Raw genomic sequence first — 14,316 nt, 5'->3', positions numbered from 1 at the left:
CTTGCCTGGCCTGAAGAACAACCTTGTTGAACCCTGCTCGGATTGACACTTAAGAGGAATTCTAGAAGATAACTTTGCCTGGAAGGCAAAATACCTTGCTAGGATAAGTGAAAGCTTGCTCGGAAGCCTAAGTGTGCTTGGTATCCATACTTATCCATTTTCAGAGAGGTTGAGAAGATTCCAATCTTGATTTCGTCTTTTCTTGTCAAATTTTTGACCCAACTATCTTTCCCTAGATTGGAACACCTCAGTTGTACCAAAACACCTCTGTGGTTACATACACTTAGCCAAAATACACATCAAATTTCAAAATGTAATTACATAGTAAAGTCAAAATCTTACAAGTGGCAAGTTATGTTCCATGGACATTACAAAGCAAACCTAAGCTAAAAATAGTCTTATCTTCTTGAGCTTGAGGCTGCTTGTCTTCTTTCCAACTTCATGATCCAGTTGTTTCTTTAAAAATGAACAATTCATGTCGATGAGCATGATTTAGGGGTAGGTTCCACCTCATAATGTCTCCCAAATCATCATCATGCAGGAATTTTAAGTCTTCATCTTCATTAATAATGCCCAAGGCAAGTCTATCAGAGTTTCTGAGGATGAAGGGTTAATTTTTGGGTACAAATTCAATTTTAGCAATCCTTCCATTCCTCTGGACGTCAAAGTTCGGCCTTGTCAACTCTCTTATCATGTTGATGCATTCCATCATAGTTGCAAGAGGGTTCTTGCTCTTCATTTCAGACTTGTAGGCATCTTCACCATATCTTACGTCCTTCATCTTCTTCAATCTCCTGTTTCTCTCAAATTGAGAGATTTCCCATTTTCTTTTCTTGTTCAGCATGGGGAACCCTCTCCTTGCCTCTTCCTTGAGATGTTAGATAAGTCATTTCTTTGTCTTCCTGCTAATCTATGTCTGTTAAGATAATCAAGCAGATTCATAGTAGCCATCTCTTCCAGTTGTTCTTTGTTGAACTTAGTAAAATCATCCTTGAATATTATATATCTTAATTCACCACTTTTGATCACCACTTGTATGGTGTCAGTCACTGCATCATAGAAGAGCTTCTTTTGGTAGGTCCATATCAGAAGGTGCCCTATTTTGTCTTTGTTGAGTAGCTCTTGTGGTGGGTATTGGCACACTTACAGCTGAGGGCCTAGAAATAGTTTACTTTTTAGGGTTGAAGCCCTAATGGAAGCCCAATTAAAGAATAAGGATCGCAACTAGAAGTGAATGCTTGAAGCATAAGGATGTGGAGTCAAGTGGGAGTTTACCGTCTCATACCTTGTGTCATGCTCGTCCCTTAGGAGTGACCTTTTGACACACTTGTTTCGGTCAACAAGTGTTGTTAATTTTAGGTGGCTATGGTTATGAACATGTGATTGTATTTTATGCTTGTATGGTTGATTTATGTTTATTGTTTTATCATGTTTGGATGTTAACAATTAAAATCGAAAACTAGCATAAAAGTGATTCCTTTGAAATTATTAAGTGATAAAATTGGTTTTATTAACTATTAATGATTTCAAAATAAAATGGGTTTTATTAAAAGGAATTTGAAAATTGGTTTTCGAAGGTACCATACATTTGAATGCATGCAAATGGAAGGTACATTAAATAGTTTTCCAGACTAGAATTTTGAAAAGTAAATCCCTTTTGGAAAACAAGTTGAACACCATCCTTTTATACAACACTCGAGTTACTTGGAGTCTTGATGTAGGATAAAGGTCACCTAACCACATTTAAGAAAACTTGTGATATTGATACTTGTAGGCTAAAGGTCACCTAACCACTTGTATGTGTAAACTCACACGTGTGTGTAAGTAGGACGACTTGATTTGAAACCATGTGAATATAGTCACCGAAGCATGGCGTACAAAGGTGTTGATGGGATTAAACATGCCAACTAAACCTATGATGTTTAACCAATCCCATAACACTAGAAGTTGCAAGGGGTTGCGATTGTCAAACGTTGACTACCTTGTTAATTCGAATAGTGGGATAAAAGTCACCTAACTACTATTTGGATGAAACGTTGGGTTCTAGATTTTAATCATTAATTGTCTTAGAGACATTAAAGGGTATTCACGATTAAAATTTATTAATATCAGAGACATTATGGATAAGGATCGTCTAAACTACAACAATTTCATGGACTGGTATCGAAACTTGAGAATTGTTCTCAAGCAAGAGAAGAAGTCCTACATTTTGGACAATCCTATTCCCGATGAACCCGATGTTAACAACTTGGATGCCTACGTAGATTGGCTGAAATACACCGAGGATTCGGTGCAAGTTTCTTGCCTCATGTTGGGAACAATGATTCCCAAGATGCAAAAGGATTTCAAGAATCATGGGGCGTATGACATGATAACCCAGCTTAAGAAAATGAACCTTAATCAAGCGAGGGTAGAGAGCTTCGAAACGGTTCGAGCACTTCATGCATGTCATATGGGAGAAACCCAATCTGTCTCATCTTATGTACTTAAGATGAAAAGCCACATTGATCGGCTTGAACGGCTTAACTATCACGTCTCAAAAGAGTTAGCCACGGATTTGATCCTCAATGGCTTAACTAAAAGGTTTGAGACATTCGTTTAGAACTACAACATGAACGGATGGGACAAAAGCATTGCTGAGCTTCACGCAATGCTTAAGACAGCCAAAGCCGGCATGGCTAAAAAGGTTTTACCCATTCTTGCGATCAATGAGGGTTGCTTGAAGAATAGGCATCACCCGGAACCAAGGGCAAAGGTTGTCGTTGGCAAGGGGCAAGTCAAGAAGGGGTTCAAGGGAAAGACAAAGGCGGAACCAAAACCCAAGAAGCTAAAGGTTAGCGCTGAGGATCCGTGCTTTGGTTGTGGGGAGATAGGTCACTGGATGATAAACTGTCCGACCTATCTCAAAGAGTTAAAAGCTACGAGGGATGCGGGGCAAACCTCAGGTACAACTTTCATGATTCATATTGATCTTAATATTGTTTCTTCTGACACATGGGTATTGGATACCGGATGTGGAACTCATATATGCAATTCATTGCAGGAGTTCACAAGAAGAAATGATGTGAAGAAAGGAGATATTAGTCTCTTCATGGGCAATGGAGCAAGGGTTGACGTCCAAGCCCGAGGATATTATGTTTTAAAGCTTTCAAATGGTTTGGAAGTTATTTTGAAAAACATTTTATATTCTCCTAGTTTGACTAGGAATATTATCTCTGTTTCTCTATTAAGACAATTTGGATATGATTTTAAGTTTGTTGACAATGGTATTTATGTTTTCATGAATGATGTCTTTTATTTTAAAGCAATGCCGTCTAATGGAATTTATGAATTAGTTCATGATAATACATCCATTGATAACTCGTTGTACCAAGCTAACACCAAAAGACTCAAATTGGATTTGAGTGAAACTTTTCTTTGGCATTGTCGCCTTGGTCACATAAACAAGGATCGCATTAATACGCTTCAAATGAATGGTCTTTTGGAAGCGAATGATGATTCATTTGATAAATGTGAATCTTGTTTATTGGGGAAGATGACCAAGGAGCCATTTAGTGGAACTAATGAAAGGGCAAAAGACTTATTGGGTATCATACATTCGGATGTATGTGGTCATTTTTAAGACAATGACAAGGAATGGTGAAAGATACTTCAATACCTTTACCAATGATTATAGTCGCTATGGGTATGTGTTCTTGTTAAGACACAAAGATGAAGCCTTTGAAATGTTCAAAGTCTTCCAAAATGAAGTACAAAATCAACTCAACAAAACAATCAAAATACTATGTTCCGATAGAGGATGTGAATACCTTAATGATGCATTTCTAGAACATCTTAGGAGTTGCGGGATTGTCTCACAACTTACTCCACCTGGAGCACCGCAACATAATGGTGTGTCCGAGAGGAGGAATCGAACTCTATTGGATACGGTTCGATCTATGATGGCTAGAAGTACATTACCTCTATCATTTTGGGGTATCGCTTTGATCTATGCTGACCGTATTCTGAATATGGCACCAACCAAGAAAGTGGATAGGACGCCTTTTGAAATATGGCATGGAAGGGTTCCATCATTATCATATTTAAAGATATGGGTTTGTGAGGCTTATGTCAAGAACAACACCCAAAACAACCTTGAAAGTCGATCCACTAAGTGTATCTTTGTAGGGTATCCCAAAGATTTGATGGGATATTATTTCTACAATCCAAACGAGCATAAGTGTTTATTGCTCGTAAGGCTGAGTTCTTGGAAAGAAGGTTCCTTATGGAAGGAACTAATAGAACTGTGGAACTTGAGGAGGATCGAGAACCACAAGGCGATATACATTTGGTTGACACTAGCAATCAACAAGAGGTTGTTGATAATGATCAAATGGTTGATCAAAACACACAAAATGTTCGCAAATCTGGTATTTTTCATGGATGGATGCTACGTGGTAGATTATGATGAACCCACCACTTACCGAGATGCAATGTCACAATCTGATTGTGATAAATGGCTGGAAGCCATGAACGTAGAGATGCAATCAATGCATGATAACCAAGTATGGGATCTGGTTATACCACCTCTTAATTCCAAACTGGTTGGAAGTAAGTGGGTTTTCAAGAAGAAAACCGATATGCATGGAAACTTGGATACTTATAAAGCTAGACTTGTAGCAAAGGGTTTCACTCAAACTCAAGGGGTTGATTATGATGAAACTTTCTCGCCCGTGGCGATGCTAAAGTCTATAAGGATATTGTTTGCCACAGCCACATATTACGACTATGAGATATGGAAAATGGATGTCAAAACCGATTTTCTAAATGGGCATCTTGAGGAAGATGTCTATTTGGTTCAGGCTGAAGGTTTTGTCGATCCACAACATCCCAACAAAGTATGCAAGTTAAAGAAATCAATCTATGAATTGAAGCAAGCATCTAGAAGTTTGAATCACCATTTTGATGATGAAGTTAAGAAATTTGGATTCATCAAAAACACTGATGAAGCTTGTGTGTATAAGAAAGCTAGTGGGAGCATCATTACCTTTCTGGTATTATATGTCGATGACATATTACTATTTGGAAATGATATTCCAACCTTGGAAGGTGTATAAGCCTGGCTTGGAAATTGCTTTTCCATCAAGGATCTTGGTGAAGCCGCCTATATTCAGGGAATAAGGATCTATAAGGATAGATCAAGGCGGTTGATAGGTTTGAATCAAAGTTCATACATTGACAAAATCTTGAAAAGGTTCAAGATGGAAAACTCTAAGAAAGGTTTGGTACCTATTCAAAGAGGAACAATATTATGTGCTTCTCAATGTCCAAGCTCAAAGGTTGAGCAAGACAAAATGAATGGAATCCCATATGCCTCTGCTTTAGGATCCATCATGTATGCCATGATATGCACCTGACCGGATGTGTCATGCGCTCTAAGCATGACAAGTAGATACCAACAAAATTTGGGAACTAGCCATTGGATGGCAGTTAAGAGCATATTGAAATACCTTAGGAGGACTAAGGATATGTTTCTAATATATGGCTCTAGTGAGGAGGAACTTGTTGTAAAAGGTTACACTGATGCAAGTTTCCAAACTGATCGAGATGATTCTCGATCACAATTGGGATATATCTTCGTTCTAAATGGTGGTGTTGTCTCTTGGAAGAGCGTAAAACAAGACGTGGTCGCCTTGTCCACCACTGAATCAGGGATTGCGGATCCACTCACGAAGTGATGAAGTTGAAAAGGGAAAGATATGTATTCGCAAAGTTCACCCTGATCAAAACATTTTGGATCCACTCACGAAGCTCCTTGAAAGGCCGAAGCATATGGGTCATACTTGCGCCTTAGGACTTCGATATTCTAGTGATTGGATTTGATCAAAATTTTGTATTTGGATATCGGAACAATTTTATTTTAACTCAATCATATGGTTTTGGTTATGCTCATGTTCTTGAGTTATGTTCCATTTTAGCATGTTTAAATCCATGAATAACTTGATTAGTCTAAACGTCCGTAGTCGATCATAGTTGTGGGAACAAATATGAAGGTAAGACTATTATGAACTTGGATTGGTAGATATTCATGAGGTATAAATATAGCAAAGGGTTTGCTACCAAGGTTCATAGATATTTATGGAATAAATATTGGACTGACCCGCCCTCAATTTTACTGCATGGAATCCTTGTGATTTGTGATCATAAGTAAATTTGAGTAAAGACTAACATCATAGTATCCTCCGACCTGAGATACATATTGGGTCTTGATATTCACCGACTATTATACTTTGACTTAGTTCTTCGCTGCTCTGAAATATGTTAGTACATAAAGCTAAGATCAAGTATGGTACGAGGTGATAGTGACAGACGTATGTAGTCAATAGGGGATTTGTCCCTCTTATTCGTTGAGAGTTAAATGTCTAAGGCCTTATTAGTTAAATCCATGGAATGATCACTCTGTGTCTCTGGATTAAACATGACATTTGAGACACAAGGATAAATGATAGTTTCACCTAAATCATTTCAAGTAAGGGACTTGAAGGGGATGATGTTATTGAATGGCACTTCGTCGTGCGTATTAGGGATAGTAAACCGTTATTAGGCGGTATTTGCTATTTGCATCAATCTTCTATGTATCTTGTGCAAGTGGGAGATTGTTGGAATCGATCTGCCCAAGACACATATTAGAGTTGATGTGGCTAGTACGTTATGATCCAAGTCGGGTCATACCCAATAACAAGCTAGACAAACGCCATGATATTTATTATTAGATGTGATATCATTAATAATTACCAACACTTGTTATATTTGGAAAATGGGTTTTCTAAATATTTGCATTTGTGTGTTAAGTAAATTATATGGATAATTTACGTATGAGAGAAATATTATCTATTTGGATAAATAACATTATGATTAAATGAAAAATAATGATAATTGAGTTTGAGTTTTGTGGAGAAAAGCCACCTTTGTCCGGCCCCTCCACCTCTCTCTCTCTCTCTCTTCTTTTGTATTTTTCCAATACATGCATGGCTCTCTATTGGGAGATGATCATTCTTGTTTGTATTAACAATCTTTCTCTCTCACACACAAAAAACTATCTCTACCTTCTCTCGGCCGAAAACCCAAGAGGAAGAACAAGGAGATTTGCAAGTGTAAGGATCCTAGCAACCTAGGTGTTTGTTGGAGCTCGTTGGGTATACAAGCTTGAGGATTTCTCTTTTGAAGTCTCGCCATTCAACTCTTCCATCCCCTTCTAAATTCTGGAGTTGAAGGTATGTATGTTAACACCCTAAGGTTGTGTTTTGATAGTGTGATAATCGTATATGGATCCCGGATTGTAAGGCCCCGTTACCGGTAGCCCTACTTTGGCGTTGGATTTACTCATAAAGACTGTTCTTTATATCAGAGTTAATTAAAATATTCGCGAAATATAAATAAACTTCAAACATAACATTTTACATAACCTTCAAAACTTGTCTTTATAAAACATTCATACTCATATAAAACAGAACATCGTCTTTAAAACATCACAACATTTCTTCGAGATGCCAGTATCTTCGATTCCATGCTATGTGTCTTCAATCACGCGAGCTGCCTCAACCTATTTGTCTGCGTGCATACTAAAAGTTAGCAACACTGAGTGAGTTCTAGTTAATCACATAACTTACTTTACATACACATATATGTACCCGTAGGTACGCATTACATACTTAACTTGTAATCAATCCTCCATTTACATCCATAACTAACCTTACCTTATAAAAAGCATTCGCCCTACATACCTCGGATATTATTAAAGTCCGGTACCCTCCATCCTCGGATATTATTAGGGTCCAGTCACCCTTCATCCTCGGATATTATTAGGGCCCGGTCTCCCTTCATCCTCGGATATTATTAGGGTCCGGTACCCTCCATCCTCGGATATTATTAGGGTCCGGTCACCCTTTCTTCCGAACCTTCATACCATACCTCTCTATATACATGATCGTAAGTTCATACATACACACATCATTCATTCTTCACATACAATAATCTTATCATCAAAACTTTACCTGGCCGTACATGCAATATCCGAAGATCGTTCACGTACCGACAAGCAGTCAATCATAACTTTCACATAAAACATATATGGCATACACTTATCACTTAGGATAAGTGTATTAACTAATCACATCGAGTATGCACACAGCCCCGAAAACATAACAAGAAATGGGGCTAGAAACTCACCTGAATGCGGTTACGTTCACCGTTAATGGTAATCCCTTTCTTGAGTTGTGCACGACTAACTGTATAACAATTACACGTATCAATTAACTATTACTACTCGTATCGTATTTCTATCTTTATTTAACCCACAACGAATGGGGGTCCGGGGGCAGCGCCCCTGGCAGCGGAGTTCTAGGGGCAGAGCCCCTGGCAGGGTCCAAGGGGCAGAGCCCCTGGAAAAATTTTATTTACATTAACTGTCTTAACACATTTTCCATTAGGATTTTAATTTGTTTTATAATTCGTTAACTCATTCTTCGTGACGAATTAAGTCTGATTCGCTATCTGATTCGTTACCTTAAATCTAAGCGAACATACGTGTTAGGCGAACTTAATTTAAACGAACTTAAACTTTCAAGCGAACCTAAACTTTAGCGAATTTAAGTGTAGGCGAACTTAAGTAAGCGAACGTTGGCATCAAGCGAACTTAGCTTTAAACGAACATATCTTCCAGCGAACTTAACTTGGCGAAGTTAACATTCGGCGAAATTAGCAGTGAGCGAACTTATATGCTTAAGCGAACATATAGGACAGGCGAACTTGCTTAGCGAACATGCTGGGCGAATCTTGCTTAGCGAACATGCTGGGCGAACTTGCTGCGGGCGAAGTTACCCAGCAGCAGCTATGGCTCATTCCAAAACCTCTATAATCATCCCGTTTTAACGTGCAATACTTTGATAAGATGCTAATAATTCCCGAAAACATTCCCGTGGCCATTTTTGGATAATATACGACCCGAAAGTGCATAAAGTTTGGACCTTTAAGATTAAAACGTTCAATACAAGGTCTAGGGTTCATTTTAATCGTGTCATAAGCAGTCGCGAGTTCGTTAAGTTCATTTCTAACGTCAAGTTCGAATCTTTATGTTTCATTGACACCCGATCTAATCTCGTTCTAAGTTTCAAGACTAAACGTTAATAAAAACGTAAACTTTAAGATAAAAAATACCTCTTTTGATGTTTCTAGGTTACGGTTTGCTTGGTATACGATCTTGGACTTGTTATCTTGCTTGTATGATTGAAGATCCTAAGCTACGATGCTCGGTTGCGTAATCGGAGGGTGGCCGACGGCTAGGGAGGGAATGGTTGGCTTAAGTGTGTGTTTTAAAGTGTAAAAATGGATAAGATGGATGGAAATGGAAAGGTTTAGGGTTTAAGGGGGTATTTCCCATGGACCCTAAGCCCATCTTTCCTCTTTGGTCCATGTTTCATTCCTTTTTAATTAGCCTACTTAATTCCCTCTTAATATTTTATTATTCCTATGTCAAATCAAGTAAACTCGTTTATCATAAGAAATAATTTAAAATATTATTGCTTGAAATTTTGGGATGTTACACGGATTGGGTTTATATATAAACGGGTTTATGTGTTTGGTAAAAACAAGATTTAAAACTTATATCTTCCGCTGCGTTTTCCTTAATAAATGGTATTATGGACTTTGATAATCTTGCTAAAACCCAACACTGACCCACGCCCATACCAGACCTACCGGTCCCGTTGCTCGTCAGTTACTCGTGCCCGGGTCGAAAGGTCCCCACTGCCTGTCCATGCGCTCACCAAAACGATCAATCTCTCTCATCGTTTTTGCATATTATGCTGCTCGTTGTGCGTCAGAGGCAGCAATTTGATATGTTAACCTGTCAAAAGAGGCGGTAGTGTGAGTCTGGAACTGGTCAATGAGCCCGTTTAGGCCCTGAAACGAGTAAGGGATGTGGTGTAATGAGCTGGGGCCGGATCCTGATGAAGACGGGCTTCCCTGCTGGTGGTAAGTGCAACGGCAGGTCTGTCAGGGTGGTGATCATCCTCTTCTTTCCGGTACATCCTGGATCATCATCTTAGCCGGGTCCTCAGGATCCCAGATCTGGTTCAGGGCATCCTGAAACCTCCATATTTCCGGGTTTCTGTTGTCCTGTTGGACCATTTGCGTGCTAAGACAATAACTGAGGCTGAGTGCGATCGGGTTTGGGCTTCGGGTACCCTCTGTGTCTGCACGGTAAGCTTTGTAAAGCTTGTAGATCCACGGACCACCAAAGACCGGGGTATTTCGGCTCTTTGCATTTGCATTGGTTCGGAAAAGATCACAGAACAGATAAGTGATGTTGCAAGCTATTTCATTTTTTATGCAATACAAGGCCCATAAATCCCTCAGATTCACGACTCCTTAACTGCGACCGGGTGCTGTTACCGTGTGGCTAAACAGTCGGTGAATGTATCTCATGAGTGGGTCACGTAGGGCGGTGCTTTTTGTGCAGCTGGCATGGTAGGCTTCATCCCCATAACTCAGTAGTTGCCATGCTTGTTTCCTGGTATCACCTACTTCTGCTTCATCATCAGTATCTTCATCTCCAAATTTAGTCATGGCTTCGTACCAGATGGGACTGTCGGTTTCATCACTCGCGTAAATTCCCAAATAGATCTCGATTTGGGTGACGATGTCATGTACCACTCTCCCCCACACCTAAACTCAAAAGCATTCTCGTCCCACATAGACAAATTTCTCGTATTGAAAGAGAACGAGGCTAAAAACTCCTTGGTCAGCTTGGTTAATGCTTTACCCTTTTGATTCAAAACACGCTTACATGGCCCTTTACGAAATTTTTGTACCTCCCCCATTGGTATACTTGCTTTAGTGTGTCTTTGAAAGCATAGAAATATGCTTTGGGAGACGGTTGTTAAGGTAGCCCATTCGTTGTCGGGCCCGTTCATCCTTGTCGGTGTCTTCGTGGAAGACTAGGAAAGCGTGCTCGTCATCACCATTCTCAGCCATCTGCAATTTGTACTCAGATTAGTTCAATTTTTATCGAAAATTGCTGAAAACTTGGAACAGTTTGTAAAACCGCGGTACCGTGCTTTTAGAAGCACGGCCCCATGCTACGGGTCTTTGTCAGTTTAACCTTGATTCTAATTTTGACTTTTTGTTGACTAGAGGTTGACCACGGGTCGTGTTTTGTAAAGCACAGCCCGTGTTTTTAATCCATATTCTAGAATATTCAAGACTCGAACTTGCGATTCCAACCGGTTTTAAACATCACCCGGGTTTGAGTTTGTCATATGGATCATCAAAGATCCAAACCCGAATGGTTTTACAAAACATAAGTGCAAATCTGTCTAATCAAGTCACTATCCTAGATTTAAACAACGAAGCCATTTATTCTTCGAGTTTAGACCCGATTTCGTCAATTAGTGAGATTTAGGGTTTATTTTAGACCTAGAATGATGAATTTGAACAATATATTTGATAAATTAACATACCTTTGGTTGGAAATCGAAGATTTGAGGCAAATATTTGAGAAATTAGTGAAAGGGCGTCGGTTTTCGGCTTTGGACGAAGTTGGTTTTAGGGTTAAGTGAATGGAAATGTCATTTAATTGAAAAGAAAAACTTAAATGTATTGTTGACTCGGGCACGGCCCCGTTCTTTTGGAAGCACGGTACCGTGTTGCGGGTAGCAGTCAGGTATTTCTTTGTTTTCTGTTTATTTAACGTTCTGGTCTGATTTTAATTGATTTTCTTTAGAGATTATTGTTAAGATAGAAAGTCCTATTCTTCATTAAACATAAAACATAATTAAAACATCGTAGAAGAAAAAACAACAATCCTGAACATTTAAAACATGAAACTAGCAAGAGTAAGTCCTAGCAAGACAAAGTCTGAACTTCGACCACCATTCCCGAACAAGTCCTGAATGTGTGGCGGGGCTTGTTTGTCTTCCAAGAGCTCGGAGAGCTTCTTGTCGAGCTTTGCAATTTCTCCGTTAAGATAATTGAGCTTAAAGTCCACATCTTTGTTGTGGCTATCCACGATGTGGAAATTCTCGAATCACAGTAGTTCAACTTTGTTGGTCAGCTCGATTAGGCGAGCCTCAGTTTGGATGTTACCCTCGACTTGGTCTCTTATGATGCATTGGAGCCTAATGATTTCTTCCTCAAGTTGTGAGGAAGAATCACCATTCTTGGCCTTTCTCAATGGCCTCCATTCTGCCTTTTAGTTTTCCATTTCAGTAAACTTTGGTTGTTATAAATGGAATAGTGAGTTTTTGCATGCATTATATAGAGACTGGAACGTCGAGCACGGCCCCGTGCTTCTAGAAGCACAGCCCCGTGCTGCTAGGGGAACAAATGTTTCTTATTCAGAGAATTGTATGGAGTCAGCTCGTATCATGTTGAAAATTCTAGGGTGACCACGGCTCCGTGCTTCAAGAAGCAGGGCCCCATTCTTTTTGTCACTGAAATTTTTCTTTGATATTTCAACAAAAACGCGAAAACCGGAATTCTTGGGATGATGTTTAACAGTTAATTGAAATTTTTGAATTTCCTAAGATTACTTTTTCATTAAATTAAATGTCCTAAACACAAATCCAGGATAAGCCCGATTTTTCTAAAAACATAATTTACTCGGGTTAAGCCCGAGGGTCCTAAAAAATTGGGCCTAATGCACTTGTTTACACATTAAAATATTAAAACTAACGTCTCTAGATCCCACCGAAAGGTTCTCCTCCGTCGAATGATCCGGGCAGAGGGAAGTACGTGAAACGGAGTACTTGAAACTGGAGTTGTTCGTTGATGTCTCGAAGCTCCATTTCATGTTCTCCACTGATTCAGTAAGTTGGATGAGACACATCCCCGCAAGGAGATTCATCTCGGTGAGTTCCTTAACGAGTTCTTGAAGTTTTATTAGAAGCTCTGTTTTGGATACGTGTTGAGTTTTGTTCCTCGGTTGACGAGGGACGGTGATTGCTTCGCTCATCTCAGTAGGCATGTTGTAGCTTCAGTGAAGAGTTTTTGTGTTTGGGTTGGTGCAGGGAATGCATTGGAAAGAGGTGCATTTTATAGCTAACCAGTTGTCAGGCATGGCCCCGTGCTTGTAGTATGGCCCCGTGTTTTTGGTCTGTCAATTTTGTTACAAACCTGTATGCCTGAGATTTTTGCAGTGAAGATTCTGGCCCACACTTTGTGGCACGGGACCATGCTTTTAAGAGCACGCCCCCATTTTTTGAGACACTAATTTTTTTTCAAGAAAAACATATATACAGGGCCTAGTTAATCGAGGGTCTTGGCCAGACCCTTCTCTTTGCATGCTTAATGAGTTGGTTGGAGGATTACTACCTCCAAAACATCTTCAAATGGCCCATCGATGTATAGTTTTAATCGATGCCCATTAGCTTTGAACTTGTGGCCATCAGAATTTGAAATCTCAACAACCCATAGTAAAAAACTGATTCAAGTATGTACGGACCTGTCCGGCGGGATTTCAATTTTCCTGGGAAAAGTCGTAAACGTGTGTTGTATAATAGTACTCGATCGCCAATCTGAAAATTTTTGTTTCCTTTTAAATGGGCATCGTGTACACATTTATTCTTCTCTTTGTAAGACCAGGAGTTTTCATAGGCCAATGTTCTTAGTTCTTCGAGCTCGTGAATTTGATCTTTCTGGGTTTTACCGGCGGACGTTATATCAAAATTTACAGCTCTAAGAGCCCAGTAAGCTTTGTGCTTTAGTTCTACGGGTAGATGACATGCCTTCCCATAAACAAGTTTGAAAGGTGTTGTTCCTATGGGGGATTTGTAGGTTGTCCTAAGGGCCCACAAAGCGTCATCTAATTTTGCTGCCCAATTCTTGCGATTCATTCCTATTTTCCTTTCTTGAATCCTTTTGAATCCTCGATTCGAGACCTCCACTTGCCCCCTAGTCTGAGGGTGATATGGTGTTGCCAGTCGGTGGTGAACTCCATATCGTGCTAAGACTTTGTCCATTTGAGCGTTACAAAAGTGAGTACCTATGTCGCTGATTAAGGTTTTTGGAATACCGAAACAAGAAAATAACTTTTTTAGAATCCGTATGTCGTAACCGAGCCCCGGAGCGGAAGCGTGAATAATCGGTATTATTAACATTGGAGCTAGGATCAAATCTGCAATCGTATTCACTCATGAACGATATATGGACGGATGAGGTGTATTGGGAGAGAGCCTGATTCAACTAACAATAGTCAATAAAATAGGATGAACACATATATGTAATTGAAACACAAACAAGATAGAACTGGCAGTATGATTTAATTAGTCGAATGATTCC

The sequence above is a fragment of the Bidens hawaiensis genome, unplaced genomic scaffold, assembly GCF_021521415.1.
Source record: "Bidens hawaiensis isolate Kalapana, Puna unplaced genomic scaffold, B.hawaiensis_p1.1 tig00025087_1, whole genome shotgun sequence".
NCBI classification, from domain to species: domain Eukaryota; kingdom Viridiplantae; phylum Streptophyta; class Magnoliopsida; order Asterales; family Asteraceae; genus Bidens; species Bidens hawaiensis.
The sequence above is the reverse complement of the archived record's forward strand: the minus strand, read 5'-3'. Positions refer to the sequence as shown.